Genomic DNA, 12,054 nt, shown 5'->3' on the forward strand with positions numbered 1-12,054 from the left:
CTTACGAAGCACACTTTAAACTCTTCAATTAACTGGCAAAACATATTTGAGAAAATTGAGTGGTTGTTTTTATGCAAAGCTGAGACTTATTAAAAGAAGCAGAGGTGAGATTTGCAAATTACAACTTCCATAAGGGTTGACATCCACACAGAGAAGGAAAACTGGTTTTGAGCAAAGCAGCAGCGTTAGGGACCGAGTCCGGAGAGCTGGCCGGATAAATGACACGAACACCGATTCGATGAAGCATCCTTCTCCCTCTATTGTTCAACTATGCCAACTTACATCTACTTTTGCAAAGATTCACCCCCAGTCCCTCTAGACAGCCTTTAATCAGCGGGGGACATGACCAGTGTAGACCTTGCCAAGGACTCTCAGGGCTGCCTGCAGCCAGGGGCCAGTTCAGGGGCTTTTCCTCAGCAACCCTGGGTTGTCCAATCTTTCCAGGGCTATCATATGCCCCTGTTCCATAAGGAATCCCTCTACACAGCAGTAAAGCAGACTTAGTTCAGCAAGTCACATTTCTGGAACATGGAAATTCTGGAGCCTTTTTGAACCCCTTCTGTTAACATTACAAGATCAAAACAATGGCCATGGAATTAGGGTCTTTCCTGGGAAAAAATTTCTTGTGTGTGAGCCCACTTCTCCCTTTTTCTCTCCTTGCTCTGCACCCAGACTGGGTTATTTCTTCAGTTTATCTCTGTGGTTTGGGATTCTAATGCCATGAATTGTCCAGAATAATATATTCCTTAGAAAGAAGAGCCCCTGCTGACACAACAGAGGTGAATTTAAAGGAAATGCTAAAAACTTGGTAGGACTGAAATAAAGGCAATATAAAAGGGAGAAACTGAATGCCAGTTTTCATTTCCATGTGTGCCTCAAAACATCTAAATGCAGCTTATGCAGGGAGGCTTATTTCCTTTATTGTAATTGTCTCCTCTTCTACCACTCTGCCTATTTGGATATTTTTCCCTTCACTAATATAAACAAGTTGCTAATCAAGTGGCCAACAACAATCTACTGTTATATCAGTCATCAAGCCCAGGAAAATTGGTTCTCTTAATTATATGACAAAATCACCTGAAAAAGAATCTGAAAGGAAGTTTTGTTGTTATCTGTTCCTGTAGCAAAGAAATACATTTCTTTCTGAGAGCAAAGCTTCACACGTTTCTTAATTTTTATTTTTCAGAGTACTCCCTCCATCATTCCCCACTGTCCTCCAGCTTGCTCAGAGGCTTGTGTACACCTAAAAAACCCACATATTTTCCTCTCATATTCTGCACAATGGTTATTTTTAAGAGTTAATCAAACCGTCTGAGATCAGGCTTTGTTGTGGTTTTGCAGAGAGGTTCCATGCACAGGAGCTATTTAGGGAGAAGATGCAGGAGGTGAGTACAAGGGGCTTTGAAATCCCTGTTATCCTGCCTATGGAATGCTCTTGGAATGATTCTGTATTTCTGGTGATATGGTTGTGTGCCCTGCAGTCCCTGGGCAGTTTGTGGCTGCTGACATATAGAAGATGGGAAAAGTTTGTGAGCTGGATACGTGCGATAACAGGATGGAAGTGAAGAGAAAGGTGATCTGTATTTAGATTTGTTTTGCTGCTGTGTAAGACTCTTCTAATCCTTACTCATAGGAACAGTGCAAGTAAAGGTATTAGGCATGTTTGCTGCATGATATTTGTTGACTGTAGAGAGTTTCATAATGAAAATACTGTCCAACAATAATATATCTCACTAAATCATTCATTTTAGGCTGAAATATCCATTAATTTCAAATGGGATACAATTTCTATTCAATCTGTGACTGTTCAGAGTAGCTATAAGTGCTTATGATTTTTAAAGTGGAATTCAAAACTATATATTGCTGCGGTGTCTATTATAAATACTACTACTACAAGAATATTTTTTCTAGAAGAAGAGGAAGTTTGCCTCTCTTCTAGCCATTTTCTGTAATCAGTACACAGAATATTCTGTGAAATTATAGCGATTAATTTATAGACAATTCTTAGCTAACAACACATTTTTAACAACTCCAGGGACTACTAAGACGTAAACAGGTCTTCCCTTCAGATTTATGGTACCGTTTTAACTTTTCAAGAATAAACTAAAATTCTTCTGTCAGAGTAACAGGCACTTGATTGTCTTCAGCCAGGGAGATTTGCCAGCTGCTCTTTCCCCAGATGTATTTCTTTTCAGTTGTCCTTTAAAACTGTCTTAGAAGCCAGGGAAAGAAAGCCTCAAAAATTGTCATAAATGAAATCAATGGATTTGCTCCCTTGTCAGTAGAAATTGGCACATGAGTAGGTGGAATCTTTAGGGTGAAATCCAACATTTCCCTGTAAAAATAAAAGCATTTTGCAATAGAATGTACAATACAAACAGGAGCCAGGACAATTCACTTTTTTTTGGCACTTCAAAGAAATTAATAAGAAAATTTGACTTAAAATTTGTTGGGGTTCTTTTGGTGGAGAATCACCAAAAGGCTCAAGAACGGAGGAGAAAGATTGTGTTGAAAACAAAATTTTGGCAGAACTAATGGAAAAAAAAAAAGTAAAGCTGGTGGCATCAAATATAGTCTTGTAGGCATAGGAGAAGCAGAAAATTTATATTGGAAAGGCTACTATGCATTTTCCATCTTCAGCTGTACTTGAATGAGTTGCTGATTAAATATTGCTATTGCCAACACCTTTGCTGCATCCTTGCTTTACGATATATTTATGTGACAAAATCTGACTTCTTGTTCCTGGAAATAGTCCACTTGTCAGAGGAAGGACCACTTACCATGATGCATATTTTTACATGTTTTGAGCCCCTGTAAATGAAAATTCCAGCTCAAATCTACTTTGATGTTGCTCAAGCAGAGTGGAATAATTGGGAAAAAAAAATATTCATGAGCAGTTCTTTATTTATGACATCTCTGGGATCTTATTGAGGCTAACATTCAAAGTAAATATTAGAGTGGAAATGTTAAAATTTATGTTCATAAGTTTGCCTTTCTGAGGAAAGGATCTGAGGTCCTCATCATGCAGACGTGAGCATTGGTGATGGTCCAAATGATAAAGATTTTTAATCCCCATCTGTCAACTCCTAGTTTCAAAGCACAGCTAAAAAAGAAAGAAAATAAGAAGTGAAATTTGATGCAGAGCATTATTTTGGTATGTAAAATAAAATAAATTCCAAGTAGAAATTTCCAAAAGACATTGTTACTGCTCCTTCATGTTAGGTTTGGGGGTTTTTTTTAAAGAAGAAAGTTTTCCTTAGACACTGAAGGTTTAATTTTTTGAGGGTTTAACCTCAAAGCTAAGTATATACCGATCAAAAAGGAAATGCATTTTTGAGAAGAACTTAGTTAATATAGAAATGACAAAATAGTAGAATAAATAACAGGAAACATAGAACCACGGAATGGTTTGGGTTGGAAGGAACATTAAAGACTAGTTCCATCATCTAGTTCCACCTCTCTAAATCCTGAAATGAGCCAGGTTTGCTCTTTTTATCTGGTCCTGCTGCATTAATTACGTGCTAATTTAGACACAAACTGTGTTTAGCCTGAAAGATGTGAGCCTCAAGGTTTTGAATCCCTTTCAGTGATGGAACAGGAGAGAGGAAAGGTGATGTTTCATTCTTAGGTTTGCTGCTTAGGAAGCAAAAGATAATGGAGCAAGGACTGGAAATGTCCAAAATCAACATTAGTAAGAATGAATGTGTGCTGGGAGTTATCAGATGAGTAAACACCCACTGGAAAACAAGACAATCCCCAAAAATCTTTGGGCAATACATCTGGATGGAGATAAGTGTGTCTTTCAGATGATGGGGGAATGTGGCTGAGGGGCATCCACCTGTCAGATCAGAGCTGATGGACAATGCAAAAGAGAGAAGTGAATTTATGTGAGAGTGAGGATGGAATGTAAGCACTCATTTATTTTCAGGAGAGGTGTTTGTGATTACAGTAGGATGCAGGATAAATGGCCTTCAGTGCAACTAAGGAATTAGCAGGAGGAATCTCACAAGAAAATAGTGAAAAATCTGGCATTTCAGATGAGATGGAAGTTATGTGGAATATGAACAGTTCCAAAAGATCCCTGCATAATTGAAAATTAACTTGCATATTCATCCTGGCTGCATCAAGACTGCTTTAGCAAGGGCCAGAAAGAGACAATGCAGAAAAGTAGAACTTTTTCCAGGGCAGATAGGTCTTATTTTATATCTACACACTGTAAGTATGCATATACACACATACTGTAAGTGTGTAGAGAGAAAATAAAAACAGCTAAGATGCAACCCAAATTTTAAATAAAGACGACACTAAAGAATAGAATTACATGTTTATAAATATATTAAGAAAATAAGGGTATTGACATTCTTTTATAACTTCCCAAACACTTTGCATTTGTCTAAATTGTGAAGAATTCTCCAAAGTTTAACTGCTAATATTTACAGTAGAGTTTGTTGGTTTTTGTTGGTTTCTTTCTTTTTTTTCCCTAAAGATTTTTCAACTACATTAATTCTGCATTCAAAGTGGGTTTATTTGCAACATACTCTCTTTCTTTAAATCTCATGTGGGAGTCCAACAAAATTCGAATTCCATTACAGTTGTTGTGTTACTTTTATGGTAGCTTAAATGACCTTTTCAAAGAAAGAGATAAAATTGGTTTGATATCACGTGGCATGAATAGATCCATGCTCTAATCCCCAAAGTATTTACATACCAATTTTTTAGTCATTTGCTGAGATATCTCCCAGGGTATTAAACTTAAGACAGTTTGTCCTCTTTTTAACCATTTTTTGAAGACAAATAGTATCTATGCCCTTTTTCAATTCTCCAGGCTCATTTGTTTCCCATTACTTCTCACATATGATCATCAATAATTCAGAAATTGTATCAAAATAAATATCACCAGATCCTCTGACCTGAATGAGTTTAATCCAACCACATATCCTTTGATCTGTGTTTTCCTTATTCTGATGTAAAAAACCCCTAAGCTACTAAGAGGGTTCTGAATACATTTGGCTTTTTTCACGGTCCTCATTTTTTTTTCTCCTTTCTCCAAGGAGTGCACCTGTGTTTTCCTTTTCCTTTCTTGCTTGCTTCTGTTGTTTCTTAGTATTTGTCCTTGATTTTCTGTTCCTCCTCTCCATTACATCCTAGTCTTTCAGATTAAACCTAATGTGACTGTGCTGTAATCTTAGTTTTCATTCTTTGTCTTTTTAAGATCCCATTTAGATTTTGGAGCTGTTCATGTGTTCATTGTACAGCTCATTTTTTTTCCTACTGTATCTCTCTATTGTCTATCTTCAATGGTTTTATCAAACTTCTGGACTGTATTCCCGATTTAAAACTATCCAACTTTTCTTGCATGGACCATTATAGAAGGATTTTTTTTTTTGGCAGTTGATTTTTTCTTCCAGTGTATCTGCTTTTGTTCTCTCAGTGCATTTAAGGGCAGAAAAACCCTTCTGAATATTACTCCTTCCTTTCTGTTTTTCCCTTTCCAGTTTTGTGTCCTGAGCCACTCTTCCAAACTGGGTAACTAAGGTCTGTATGGATGAGCTGGAGGTTCACCTACGGCAGCCACTATTCCCTAGCCAGGAAAACTGTAATCCTTTTCCATCTGCATGTGTCATAAACCTTCACCTTCATTCCCCCAAAATTCCAAAACACTGTATTCCCTTCTAAAAATTCTTATAAGATTAATTTCTAATTACATCCTTACGTGGTATCATTTGTGGACCAATAATTATGAACCTTATAGACTGCCTGAGTATTTATATATATATATATATATACATACATACATGTATATATACATATATATTTATATATGTATACAGAACCATCTGGTACACCTATTTCTTAGTCTTCTTTTATCTGAAGCATCTTTGTTGCAATTCACTTTTTAATGAGATTGCCTGAGAGATGCCTTTCCCTTCATTTTAATCTAACTGCACATTAGCCAGTCTAGGAGTGGGAAAGGGAATTTCAAACAGCAGAGTAAATTCTGGAGTTACTGCCCTTTCAAAATTTTAGGATAACTTGAAACAAGCCATATTCAGAAGATTCTGAGCTATATGGACTGAAATTTTCAAATTTTCCAGGCTATAGGAAGCCACATGTCTTATCACTTAATGATCATTGCACTCAGAGAGGAAAATTGAAAACGCCTTTTTTTTTTTGGTCAAAAGCCGATGCCAACGTTCATCTGGTGCAGGAAATTAAATCCATTCTGGCCCTAGGATTCAGGAATACGTCAATAGCTAAAATGCTTTCCAAGAACAGCATTATAAGTTCATGTGTACAGCATGTGATGGGTTTTGCCTTATATATATCTATATATATATATATGCTCGTGGCAGATTACAGTGAAGAAATATGGCAGTGACATAGCAGTAGCAGTGTCTGGGTCCAGTTTCTGATTTTTTTTCTTTCTTTCCCCCCCCCAGGAAATGGAATTTGGCATCTGATATAATGCATGCAAATTATACCCTCAAACCATATTGTCTAGTTCCTCTGCTCCTGCAATAAAAATTTGCTAAAGAAAGAAGACTAACTTCCAATCTGCTTTGGTACAACAGGCAATTACATTCAAGTTACATTAAGAATTGAATGTGTAGGAGTATGATAAGATTTAATGACCTACAGCTTATAATTAAAAGGAAAAAAATAAAGGAGCATCTCTACATGCTCTTTATTCTCAAAGGTAGTTATCCAACAGCACTTAATTCCGTCCCATGCTACTTACCAAGACAAATGTTTGTTATCTTTGCATTCAAATCATCCAGCTTTCTCAGGCATGCAGAGAGCAGCTCTTCACTTCTTATCCCCAGTGCCTTTGCCTACACACTGCATGCTCCACAAAAGCTTCCAGCTTCATTTGAGAGGAAAACCTTATTTGACTCTTCACCACTTGTAGAAGGGATTTTTTTTTTCTCTGTGGCTGTGTGAACTGTGATTTTGGTTTTTTTTTTTAAATTTATTTTGTTTTTAAGGAGGAATTCAGCAGAGAGATCCAAGTGCCTAAGCTTTTTTAGTTGCTCTGGAATATCAGGTACCTTGCACAGGAAGGAACAGAGGGTAAGCCTCAGGCAAACCATGCCGCTGAGGAGCAGAAGGTGAAGTTCAAGCAAAACATGCTACATAATCTAAAATAAAATTTAATCCCTGTATCTAGAGGGCACTGTCTTCCCCAAAACATAGTTTTTGTCAGATTTTCAGTGTCATCAGTAGCACCAACTGTACATGCTGACAATTTTTACTTCTATAAACAAGCAAACAAGAAAAATGAGACAAAGTTCCTGTCCCATTTCCTGCATTTCTGTTTTTTAATTCCGACCTCAGTTAGGATGAAAAAGGGGGAAAAAGGTTTTGTGTCATTTTGGTTATGTCTGGCATAAGCTTATATCTCCTTTTGGGGGAAAATAATGAGCACTGGAAGTGGGGGGAGGGAGAGATCAATGTTTACAGAAGACTGAGGTATATCTTGGAAAATTTCCTGGACGTGTGTCAGTTCTCAGCCCCCTCAGTTAACCTGGCAGCCAACATGTGAACAACACCTTGAAAAACAGTCTGGGGAAGGATTTTCAGGTCCATTTAAAATGGCCATTTGCTTATTTTACACTTTTAAGGTTTTTTTTAGCAGCTATGTTTCCAGTCTTTCCTCGAGGTCCTGGCTGTTTATGTGATGAACCGGCTTTCATATTTTCACACACATAAGTTAATCACTTTTACTAAAGAGGAACATTGAAAATCAAGGGAAAGCTCTTTGGCCTATAATCCAAGATAAATGAGATCTTCCAGGGAAATGTTAGAGGTCAGCCGTGACAAGGTACTAGGCAAAACAGCATATTATTTCCTAGCCTTTATTTCAGAAATGACTGAATTATTTTGATTAGTTTTCTCTGGTAAAGCACAGTTTTGAAATGTCATGTTAAAGATCTCGACATAAACTGGAGGGAAAAGAAAAAGACCTGTAAACTAGAATCTGTAAGTACAAGCTTGTGTGTAAAGCAACCTTGATTTTGAAACTTTGTGTTGTTATTTAAATACGAATAAATTTTTGGACATGAGCCCCTTTCTGGTGTCTTCTAGTTCTTTTTTTTCCTTTTTATTTGAACCAGTGTCATGTATTTATTTTGATTCCTAGGCCTAGGAAAATAAAATTCTTTTTGCTCTCTGTTTTAAGTAAAGAAGTCAGAATCCTGTGATGTTCATGTGATTATGTAAAGATACTTTGAGAAGAAATTTTTTCAGAAAAGATTTAAAATAAAATTGTAGTAAATGTAGTAGCAGCAGTTACTAGAGTACTCTAATTCAGATTTACCATACCATTTAGAAAAACATTGCAGGAATCTGAGGGACTGGGTGTTTTCTTGATTCAGATAGTGCCTGAGACTCTTGCACCCCTTTGCTATTTGCTAATGAATGAAGATGGGATACCAAGTCAGAGAGATTGACTACTTACAGCTCTCCAGTAGGAAAAGAGGGACCTCTTTGCTCATCCCTTTCTCAGTTTTCTAATAAGAAGATGAAAGAAAATGGAAAAGCATCAATATTGTGAAACTGGAACATTTTCCTTTTTTTTTCTTTCTTGTTCTACTGTTCTAGGGAACCAGAGGGTATCTTGAATCTGAATTTTATTTTCATTCCTGTCCCCTGCCCCACCCCCTTAAAAAAAAAGAATACCTTTGAAACACTTACATGAAATTAAAGTTATCAGAGGAGAACTGATATCATGTACATGACTACGTACTTTTACAAGCGCAGAATGCTTGTAAAATTAAATAACTGTACTAATTAAAGGTGATTTACAGACATGCAATTAATACCACAGTTTTGAAGACTAGCATATACTTCAAGCTCTTATCTCCCAAAAATACTGTTGTGTATTTTTGTGAAATTTTTCTTTTTGCTTTGGTTATATTTTTTCACACTCTATGCAGAAGGCAATATGTTCATGACCTTGTTTGTTGCTGTTATTTGTGTAAACATTTGGTGATCTACATGCATCAGAACTACTGAAGTATATTGCAAAATAAGGATCTGTTTCTTACTATAATTAACTGCAATATATTAAACTGCTTTTTTTTGGGTTTTTTTAATATTCTTTGATTCAGCTGCTAATTTATTTGTCATGTTTATTTCTTCTGTTCCCTCCCTGACATTGTCAGCTAGGTAGTGCTCTACTCTGCATATCTTTTGTTTGTTTAGTCCACACTGGGTACAGGTGATAAGTGACAATTTTTTCCTGTGAGATCTAGGACTGGGATTTGAGAGGTAGCTTACCACCTCTCTGTCAGTGCTGATTATCACCTGAGGCTTCTCCTCATCTTCATAGCCATTACTGTCCTGAATCCAGAAATGCTGTCTTCTGCTAATGATAACATTCTGGCAAATCCAAAACTCCCTAAAAGTGCTGTGATTTAAAATGCAGTAATCCTGATCTGTCATCTGTGTACTTATGTCACTAAATCGTGCAGGTGTATAACTTTTTCAGCCCCATGCCACTTCGCCGGAACACGTGGCAACAAAACTTCTTGTAACCAACCTTTCAGGATTTGCAGAGAGTGAAAGCAAGAAATACTACCCAAGCTGAAATTTACAGGACTGGAAGTAATTTAATTCCACTTGGAACTCCACATTATGGGTTAAGGGGCATAAAAGTAAAGCATTGTCTTCTGTCTAAAGTAGGGATTGGAAGCTCCTTGACCATCCAGAAAGAGATTATTAAGAGGTACAATCATTTGAGCCACAGGCATCATAAATAGCCAGGGGTTCCTGAGGAGCTGGGGAACACCACACTTTCTGATGGGCAGAGATCTTTGCCTGTTGAGGCTGTTGAAAATGAGATGGGGCTTGAAAGGAGCGGTCAGGAGCTGAGACAGGTGTCAATAGAGCAAGACTTGAATAAAAGCTTTAGGTTCAAACTTCATGTGAGGACAAATCAAAGCTGAATCTGATTAATTGAATCCCAGCTCAGATTTCCCTGACTAAAAGGAGCAGGGAAGGGCATGACTTGGGGCAAACGTACTGAAAGTGTTTCTTTGTTATCTCAATGATATATGTGCATAGGAGTAGATAACTACCTGACATGTCGTCATTTAATTTAGCAATTTAGCTGAGAACAAAGCTGCTGATACATTGATGAGGAACAAAAAAGAAACCCCGAAAAACCAGAACCAAAAAAGCACAAGGCCCCTGAAGTCAACAGAAGTTAGTCAACAAGAATCAGGGAAGAGAGACTATGTTAAATGACAGTGATAAAATATCTGAGATACCGACTTTTTATATTTTCCTCCCCTCTGATATTTTTTTCTTTTTACATCTTTGTCATGCTGCTCTGTCACCACCTTGCAGTTGAATGTTGGCAGTGTGGTGTCATTCTCATTATCTTTTCTAGCTCCATTCTCATTCTCAAGTCCTTCCCTTTATTCCTGTTGTTCCAGGGAATTTCAAAATTACTGCCAAAAAATTAGAATCTAGCTGTTCCACTTGCGAAACATTTAGAAAGAAAGGCATTAGAAACTGTTAAGAAATAAAAAATGGGGAAAAAACCCCAAACATGGTTTACTCTTGTGCAGAGTGAAAAGGTATGTTTGAAAATACAATGTGACATAATTATATTCTTGTTGTTCTAAATAGACATGATTACTAGAAAAAAATAAAAATCTGCATTTCTCTCAAAAGCCTCAGATAGAATTCTATAAAGGTATGAGGTGTTTCGATTTTTGTCATTTTTGGACGATAGATTTAAACACATGAACTCTTAGAAAAAAGCAAACACTTTTGTGGGAAAAGAAATTGCATAGCTAAAATGGAATGTTTTGGGGTTCACAGAATCACTTCTATCAATGCAAAGATAAAATGTGTATTCTTGCTCCCTCTACAGTAAAGGAGAGAGTTCTCTACAGATTTTAAAAAATGTAAGTGACTTATTTTCCTCCTTAGTTATTACAGCTTTAAGTGAATGTGATACCAGTGATCAGCCTTGTGCCTGGGAGCACTGGGTATGCAATGCAGGTTGCCAGGATTCCACAATTTTCCAATTCTATGCCTTCAACATCCTGTGATTCTGTGATGCCATTACTCTATGATTCAATGATTCCATTATTCCATAACACTCTTACTCTACGCCTCTATTAATCTGTGTCACTGAATCCCTGATTCTGTGATTCAGTTATTCAATTATTCTATCATTCTGTGTCCTGGGTTGAGGTGTATTCTATTACCATCCTCATGAGCTGTGGAAATCAGGTGGGGCAGTGTTTCCTTGCCTCCTCCCCCCAGACTCTCTTGCTGTTAATGGCCCATCATTGTCCTGCCCCATGACTCAGAGATAACTCCCTCCGGACCATCTTCTGTTAATGAGCCTAATCAACACTTGGCCTCATGACTCATTACCCCATTGTGAGATGCTCCACCCAGAGGGAGGAACCAAGCATCCCATCGTGGATATAATCTGAGATGCTGAACACCAGAGACAATCTTTCCACTGGATTTCCAGAGGACAGGAGCTACACAGCCACCACTGGACCTTCTGAGGAAGAGCAGATCCTTTTTTACTACAGGATCACCACTTCAGAGGACTGCAGCCACCATTCTACCAGACTGCTACCACCACCCTGACTAACAGGGACTCAGGTTGTATCCTAACTCTGTCAGTTTGAACCACTGTTTTCTTTTAGCTTTTTTCCTTTCCTTTCCTTTAATTTCCCCATTAAATTGTTATTCTGACTCGGTGCCTCCCACTGGTTTGTTTTCAAACTAGTACATTCTGTGATACTATTATTCTGCTATTCTTTGACCCTCTGAAACAATGATTCTGAGTCCACAATTCCATGATTCTGAGATACTCTAATTCTATGATTCCCTGATTCTATTATTTAATTATTCAATTATTCTATGATCCCATGACTGTATGCTTTTTTTGAGTCTGTGATGCACGGATTCCATGACTCTGTAATAAACAAGGGCCAGTTATCAGCAATGGTGACTAACTGGTAACTTATTAAAAGAAAAGAGAACAAAACAAACAGACCAGGTGGAAGAACCAGGAGGGGA

The 12,054-nt window shown here is 37.3% G+C and overlaps 1 long non-coding RNA gene across 1 annotated transcript; it reads right to left on the reverse strand.

Annotated features, from left to right (window-relative positions):
• Window positions 1-2,884: 2,884 nt before the first annotated feature.
• LOC138100536 (uncharacterized) lies at window positions 2,885-7,070 on the reverse strand. Its single transcript, XR_011146839.1, has 2 exons — window positions 6,740-7,070; window positions 2,885-3,103 (listed from the first exon to the last, which is right to left on the reverse strand). It is a non-coding gene; the product is annotated as an uncharacterized lncRNA (long non-coding RNA).
• Window positions 7,071-12,054: the final 4,984 nt, after the last annotated feature.

The sequence above is a fragment of the Aphelocoma coerulescens genome, unplaced genomic scaffold (assembly GCF_041296385.1).
Source record: "Aphelocoma coerulescens isolate FSJ_1873_10779 unplaced genomic scaffold, UR_Acoe_1.0 HiC_scaffold_100, whole genome shotgun sequence".
Taxonomy (NCBI): Eukaryota; Metazoa; Chordata; class Aves; order Passeriformes; family Corvidae; genus Aphelocoma; species Aphelocoma coerulescens.